At 37.6% G+C, this 8426-nt stretch overlaps 1 pseudogene; it reads right to left on the bottom strand.

The window, feature by feature from the left end:
• Positions 1–458: 458 nt before the first annotated feature.
• On the bottom strand, positions 459–3535 carry LOC101343424 (leucine-rich repeat and coiled-coil domain-containing protein 1 pseudogene; annotated as a pseudogene).
• Positions 3536–8426: the final 4891 nt, after the last annotated feature.

Below are 8426 nucleotides of genomic sequence, written 5' to 3'. Positions count from 1 at the left end.
CTTCATAAAACAAATGTATACGTTCCTTTTTTCTATATGCTAAGAAATATTTACAAACAGAATCAGAGTTACTTATTTCTTAAAGATTTTATAGATTGGCAACTGAAAATGTCTGGATCCAGTGCTTTTAATGGTGCTAGTCCCTTGACAATGTTTTCATCTTTTTTACTTTCTATCTTTCCCAGGATACATTTTGGAAATTTATTCTTTTCATCCCAGGTTTCAAACTTGTTTCTACCGTGTTGAGCAAAGTAGTCTCCTAAAATTCTTTCAAGTGTCATTGTATCTGTGCCTATTTTCTCTATTCTAACGTATAATTTTATGCATTTGTGATTTCTCCCCATCCCCCCAAACATATCCTTTTATTCTTTTTTTTTTTTCTTTTTACTGCTACAATATTTAATCATTTTTACAATAGGTTTGTTGGTCCATTTCAATAAGGTTTGTTCTCAAAACCGTCAAAATTCTGGCTGAATTTCTCTTAGAGCAAAAGTAAATTGCTTAATTTTGTCTTCCATTGCTATTTTGTTTTTGTTTGTTTCTTCCAGAAGCCCACACATTTCTTCTTCAACTTGGTAAACCTTTTCATTTGCAGATTCAATGCATTTCTGCTTTTCATTTGACAGTTGTAACATTTCAGCTTGACGAGCTACAACAATTGCAGCAACTTGTTTTTTAAAGGCATCATCCATACTCTGAAGCTTTTCTAGTGCATTCTTTGGTATTTCAATACTTTTGTCTCTTTCTTCTTTACGTTTCCTTTCCTTGTTTTCTAATTTTTCTTTCACTTCTTTTATTTGTGTTTCAAGATGACTTAGAAGTTCTCCTTTATCATGCCACTTCTGATTAAGTGTACTATAAGCATTTCTAATTTCTTCAAGTTCTTCCATTTCTTTTAACTGTTTTAGTTTTCCTTTTTTTTCATGGTGTCTTTCTAATTTCTCAATTACAGCATACAGTTGTGAAGATTTTCCTCACGTTGTTCTTGAGCGCATTTCTATATTTCAGAGACCTTCTCTTACAGTGTTTTGATGTCTTCATCTCTTTCTTGTAAGCAGCCTTTCAATTTTCTAATGGTTTCAGTTTGGTCTTCTATGATTTTGCTCTTGATTCGTAAAGCATCACGATCACATTCATTTGCTTTTCACAGAGATTCATTCTCTCTACATAAACTTTCAATTTTGGCCTCTAAATTTCCATGATTTGAGGCCATAGAAGCTCCCTGTTATGCCAGCTCATGTCCCCATACTTTTCTTTCTGTCCTGAAGCCATGAATTAGCGATTCCTTGGCTGCTAGCTCAGAAATAAGTTGGACTTTTTCTTGCTTGAGAAGTCCTATTTGAATACTCTTCTGCTTGTCATCTTCAATCAAAAGTTCAAGAGTGTTCATTTGATTTTGTAAATTTACTGCTGTTTCCTGTTTTGATTTGGAAACTTCTGCAAGTTTTGTTTTTTTGTTCCTTTATAGGTCAGGTCTTTAATTAAAGAGGAAGATTCATTTTCTTTTCGTTGAGCCCAAACAAGAGCATGTTTGCTCTTTGCAAATTCAGTTGCAACATTTTCAAAACCATCTTTAACATCTTTAAATCTTCTGGCTTCAACAGCCAAAGCAATATGGAATTCATCTTCTACATCCATATACTGCTCGATTAACATACCAATATTCTCTTGATATTCCTTTGCATCTTGCTCATGCTTGCTCTCACGTTTGGCTATTTCTTTAACTAAGGCATTCTGGAAGTCAGCTTCACTAAAAAACTTCCTTGTTTCAAGTTCTTTCCTGTGTTCTTGTTCTTTCAATGCAAAAAGTTCATGAGACTGTTGCAATTTTTCCTTATCTTGATGAATGGAAGTTCTAAGCAAGTTTATTTTCCTACCAGCAGCTGAAGCCTTGAGCTCTACCTCTTGAATAAGTCTTATCTGTGCCATCTGCTGATGAAATTTTTGCCCCTCCAATTTTTCTAATGTTTTTTCTGAGGTTCTTAAGTCTCTAACATGACCCTGTTATTGATCTCTTGCTTTAAGTAATTCAACAGTTAGTTTAATTTCGCTCTGAAGTGTGTGAACTATAACTCTGAGTTGTACTTTAGAATTTCTCTATTTAAAAAAAATTTCCTTTTGCCTATCTGTGGTAAGTAGAGCCAAGCTATGAACACCTTTCTTTTGTTCTGCATTCTTATGCAGTTCACTGATAATAATCAATAAGTTTCTTTTCAGTTTACTGAGCTTTAATCTCTTCTCTCTCTCTTGATCTAGTTGTTCAGCAAGGGACCAATAAGTGATGTCTTCTGAGCTACTTCAGTCTGCTTTAATTATTTCAGTCCTTTGTTCTTCTGATACTGCTAAAGTATTACAGTTCACTAAAGATGATTTTACATATAATTCTTTAACGTAAAGTTGTCTCATTTTATGATTACAACTTATAAATGGGCCGTTTTTACTGTGATGCTTAATAGTTTGAGTAGTTTTGGAATAATATGGGATTTTTGATCTTCGACAAATTTTTCTATTGATTTCTTTTGTTTCCAGAGTCACTTTCAGAAGTCATATCTGTCTCTCTTTTTGGTCTGAAGTCTTTCTCAGGAACGTTATCTATTAAAGACTTAGTTTCAGTGAGAAGCTATGAAATTTGATCATCTATTTTCTGAAAGTTTCATCTCATTCTGAAAATCATTTTCATGATTAATTTTCTCTGGTTCAGAAGACGGACACACAGAATCAATGGACGTCAAAGCAGTATCTGTTGGCGTGCATGCAAACTGATCCAAGGGTATTAACTGATCAATGCTTGTTGTTACCACTGGCATACTATCAATGGTCTCTTTTTCACTTATATTTAGGAGACAATCAAAAGAAACTAAATGATCCAAAAAACCTTCCAAGCACTGTATGTGGTCTAAATTTATTTCTGATAAATTTACCGGTTCACCAAACATGTTCTTGCAATACAGGATTCTAAGCTGTGGCAAAGTCTGGAGAATAATTGCTCTGTACCATGGTATATGACAGACAGGATTATCATCTCCATTTTTTTTTCAAAATAAGATTAGTCTGGAAGTGCAATCCTATCACACATTGAAGTAAGTGATGTAAGTGAAGTAAGTAAATCTACACAATTACTATAAAGGTCAATATGTCTAAGTTTATGCTTAATTCCATGAAGGGGGATCAACCCACTAAGATCACTTATCTGGTTATGGGATAAATTCAGTTTAGTCAGATTAATTGGTTCTTCAAGTCCTTCTATTCTTGTGATCAAATTGTAGGGCAAATTCAAAGTGCATAGATTAGTCAATGTGCTTAGCCCTTTTATTTGACTGATTTGATTAGATGACAGATCTAAATGTCGTAAATTCCAAATATGATCAATGGCTTTGATTTTGGCAATATTACTGCAATGAAGATTGATGGTATGAAGGGTTGAATCTATAGATAACTTTGATATGCTCTGCAGGCCTTTGTCCAGGAGGCACAGATCCCCGCAGCTGCTGTCGCCGTCCTCATTTTCAACTTCCTCCACCACCACTGCCTCCATGGCAGTGGCGACGGGGAGCTGGGTCTTACTTAACCAGCGCCCTGAGCTGGATCCAAGAGCCATCTTTTTATTCTTTATTAGGTTAGCTGATGGTTCTCTCTCTCTCCCTTTCACTCTTTCTTTCTCTCTCCCTACTCTCAGTTTTTTTTTTAACTCTCAAAGAACTCTTGAACTCAATTACTACTCTTATTTTTATTTTCCTGTTTTATAATTTATTCATTTCTACTCTTATATTTACATTTGTCTTCCTTCTTCTTTCCTTGTATTTATTTTGTTGTCTTTTTACCACACTTTTAAAATTTGATACTTTATTCTTTGTTTTGTGGTGGAAAAACTTTTATTTTCATGAGGGAAAAAGGATTTTAAAACTACATTATGAACTGGATTCCCTGCTGTGTTCTTTGAGATTTATAAGTAAAGAAGGAAATATTTTCTTCGCTCTTGCTTGCTGGATTACTTCCATTTCAGAGTGACACAATACCAAAATCAAGCCACATAGAACCCAATGTTCATTGGGGTTTTAAGCATTATTCAAATAGAGTTTACAAAAATAAAGCTTTTTTCCGACATTTAATGACACTTCAAAAAGACTACATAGTTAAATGATCTGCAAGTTTCCTAACTCTGCTGTCCTCCTTTTCCCACAGGTCATTTGACCCTCACCTCCAGCTGAGGGGCAATTTCTGTACTTTATTATGGGTGTTTAAAGAGCTCTAATTCAACACTTACATGGCACCCAGTAGAAAGTCTTCCTCATCCTGCTCTGATCTTGTGACTCCATTCTCTCGCCACGTAAGTCCTCACCTTGTACCTCAGATCTGCAGATAGATCACTGTCTTGTTGCCTGGACTTGCATACTTCTTTTGATAATATTTCCCTTCAATCTTCATTAAAGTGGCATTCTGCCTTGACCTGCCACAGTCTTCTCCAACTTGGCCAGCAGATGTGTACTGAGAACCTACTCTGAGTCAAATAGTGCACTAGATAGCAGAGATGAAAAGAAAAAAAAAAAAAGAGTAAGACACTGTCCCTTCATTCCAGTAGTGGAAGGAGACCTACAGGTACGGACCTGTCATACTGTCTAAATCTAGTTTCTTGAGTGCTGAGTTCTGACATCCTACAACTTCTTGCTGGTTGTCCTAGCTGTTTGCCTTAACAGTCATATGTAGGCTATTTCCACCATCTCTTCATATTTTCCTTCCCTTTGTTTGACTAGATCTGCCCTTATTCCACAATGCCTGCCTCCTTCAGCTTCAGTTAACCCTTCCATGCTTGAATGTGCCAGAAGTTACATCTAGTACTTTAACATATTAACTCTGTATGTTCTTGGCTGATGTAGAAAAAGCAGCTCAGGAAAAAAAAAATGTTTTATCATTCACTGAATATATACCACATCTTCCCTGAGGTGTTTTAGTTTTATTTTATTTGAAGTATTGAACTCTAAACTCATAAGCCATTTTCCTTTCCAGAGAGAAAAATAGAAAAAGATTCCTAACATTCATAAGGGTTATATCTCAAGACATTGGAAAATTCCCAAATTTGAAAACACTGCTATTATGTTAATTTTCCGTAAGAGAAGCAAATACAACAAGTGGAGAACAGAAATGTGGCACAAAGCGGAAACACATGACACTCATATGTATCTCAGGTAAATGAATAAACAAAATGTGGTATATTCAGCCATAAAGAAAATGAAGTTCTGATACATGCTACAACATGGATAAACCTTGAAAACATTATCTTAAGTGAAATAAGTCAGACACAAAAGACAACAATTTTGTATGATCACACTTAAATGAAATATCTAGAGTAGGTGAATACATAAAGGCTAAAGTTTATTAGTGGGTACCTAGGGCTGGGAGAAGGGAGAATGGGGGTCTAGAATTTCTATTTGGGATGATGCCAACTTTGGAAATGGGTAGCGGTGATGGTTTCACAACATGGTGAATGTAAATAATGTCACTGAAGTGTACACTTAAAATGGCAAAATTTCTATTATGTATATTTTACCACAAAACAATTCTTTTAAAGAGTGGAAAAATATGTGTCTTGACAATAAATGACAAATAACTATATACTATGGCTCCTGTGGAGCCCTGGTGGTGCAGTGGTTAAGAGTTAGGCTGTTAACCAAAAGCTTGGCCGTTCAAATCCACCAGCTGCTCCTTGGAAACCCTATGGGGCAGTTCTACTCTGTTCTGTAGGGTCCCTATGAGTCAGAATTGACTTGACAGCAACAGGTTTTTGGTTTTTTATGGCTCCTGTAGAAATTAACCAATAATAGAAGCTGACTGTTAAATCTAAGGATGTTTAGGGTCTTCTGTAGACTAGAATCTCATTGTAATGTGACAAAGTAGGCCCAGGATTATTATTAAGTGGACCAACTGGCTTAGGTTTATGAGGGAAGTTATTGTTGTGAATGAGCATCCGGAATCCATCCTGCTCTTTCCCCATAGCATGATTCCCAGCGTGCATCCCAGGGGTGGCATTTGAGGGAGACTCTAGTATATTATTACAAAGTAGGGAGGAAGTAGCACACTAACTACAGTCACTTTTTAAAACTTCTCTGGGTAACAGTTTTGATGCAATGCCAAACATCCCAATGAAAACTGAAGAAAAGCAAAAACAACCCTCCAGATGTTTTCCCTAAGTAAATGAATAGGGATTACTGTACTTTTTCTTTCTTTTGGAGAATAGCTCATACAGCATGAGAGAATAAGGACCAGATGAAATGTCAAGGTCAACAAAGGCCAAGTTGAACTCTTAGCAGGTAAAGGGCACATGTGAACTGGGTAATGAGGACAGCATAAGGTAATCACCAAAGAGGAGCTCTATTTTATATCACCTATGTGATAAGATTTGGTGGGTATGACAGATTAACCTTTTAGCCCAAATAGTCACCCCTCTGCATCCATGCTTTTAGCCATTTGTTATGGGTTGAGTGGTCTCCTTTAAGAAGATAGGTCGAAGTCCTAATCTCTGATAACTGTGAACATGACACTTTTTGGAAATAGGGTCTTTAAAGATATTATCATTTAACACAAGATCATACAGAGTAGGATGGGTCCCAACCCTATTTGACTGATGTCCTTATAAAAGAGAAGAGACACAGACTGGCAGAGGAAAGACAGCCATGTGGCCACGGTGTTATGTCGTAGCTGCAAGCCAAGGATCATCTGGGTCTACCTGATGCTGAGAGAGATAAGAATATTTCCCTAGAGCTTTCTGAGAGAACACGGCCTTACCAACACCCTGGATTTAGACTTCTAGTCTCCTGAACAGTGAGGCAGTAAATTTCTCTTTGTATAATCTACCTTACATTAGGAATCAAGTGTCCACGAAGATGCAGACTACAACCTACCCATAGCTCCAGCTTCGTTGCCTAATATGCTCCATTAAAGTTTTTCATTCTCTGATAATGTCCTTGCTCCAGTGTCTTGGCTATGCCAAGCTTTTGTACACTTTAAAGAGGTCTTTTGCAGCAGATTTGCCCAGTGCAATGCATCGTTTCATTTCTTGACTGCTGCTTCCATGGATGTTGATTATAGATCCAAGTAAAATGAAATCCTTAACAACTTCAATCTTTTCTTCATTTATCATGATGTTATTTGTTGGTGCAGTTGTGAGGATTTTTGTTTTCTTTATGTTGAGGTGTAATCCTTACTGAAGGCTGTGGTCTTTGATCTTCATCAGTAAGTGCTTCAAGTCCTCTTCACTTTCGGCAAGCAAGGTTGTGTCATCTGCAGGACGCCGGTTGCTTAATGAGTCTTCCTCCAGTCCTGATGCCCTGTTCTTCTTCATATAGTTTAGCTTCTCGGATTATTTGCTCAGCGTACAGATTAAATAAGCATGCTCTTGCCTACTAACTGAAAAGCGGGCAATTCAAATCTACTCGGTGGCACTGTGAATGAAAGACTGAGTGATACACTTCTGTAAGATCACAGCTGTGGAAAACCATATAGAGCAGTTCTACTGTGAAACACATGGGGTTGCCATAAGTCAGAATTGACTAGACAACCAGTTTGGTTCTTTTGGCTCCAGGCAATGGTTCACAATCTTAACTGCACACTAGAATCCCTTGGGTGCTCTTAAAAATCCCCTTGCCCAAGCTCCGCTTCAGGCCATTTGAATCAGAATGTGAAGGGTAGGACACCGGCATCACTATTATTATTATTATTTTTAAGCTCTCCCAGAGATTCCAATGGGCAGTTACGTTTGAGAATCACTGGGTTTATAATCCCAATGATAAATTGAGAACCGAAACACCTGGTGGTATATCTACCTGGTCTTAAATATGGCCACACTTCTGCCACTGTGAAAGAGAAGCTGGCAACACGGTGGTCATTAGCACTCATATCACCATGCAAAGAGCATCAGCTGTGCCTGCTTGGAGTAAATCAGACACAAATTTAGACTGTTTTCCTCAGGAGGTCACTGGGGTAAGGATCCTTGGACGTATGTTTTCATTATCTCCTGAGAGCAGCCCTAATCCTAAAACACTTTAAACCCCTTTTCCCCGTTAACATTTGCCCTAGTTGAGCAGGAGAAATAGCAGCCTCCATTTTATATCACCTGCATGTCAGACAGAAGCATAATGGCAGGGCAAGGAAACCTGAATAAAGGCTAGGTGCTGTTTCAAAACCAGAGCAAATGCACTTAACGTCATCTGGCCTCTGCAAGCGTGCTGTCCATCTGCTGAGTCATCTGAAGCCATTCCCTCCTTTAAGACCCCAGTATCGGGTCTTTCTGTGAACAACTCCGGCTTCTCTCTGAGGCTTGGCATCCTGGGTATAAGTCCAAGTGTGCAGCACACCCGACCTTTCTTCAGCCTGTGTTGTCATCAGCGGAGGAAAGGAAAGGGAAATCAAAGATAATCAGTTCTTTAGCACTG

Source organism: Trichechus manatus, unplaced genomic scaffold, assembly GCF_000243295.1.
Source record: "Trichechus manatus latirostris isolate Lorelei unplaced genomic scaffold, TriManLat1.0 scaffold00036, whole genome shotgun sequence".
Classification (NCBI taxonomy): Eukaryota; Metazoa; Chordata; class Mammalia; order Sirenia; family Trichechidae; genus Trichechus; species Trichechus manatus.
This window is presented reverse-complemented; position numbering and strand designations above follow the sequence as displayed.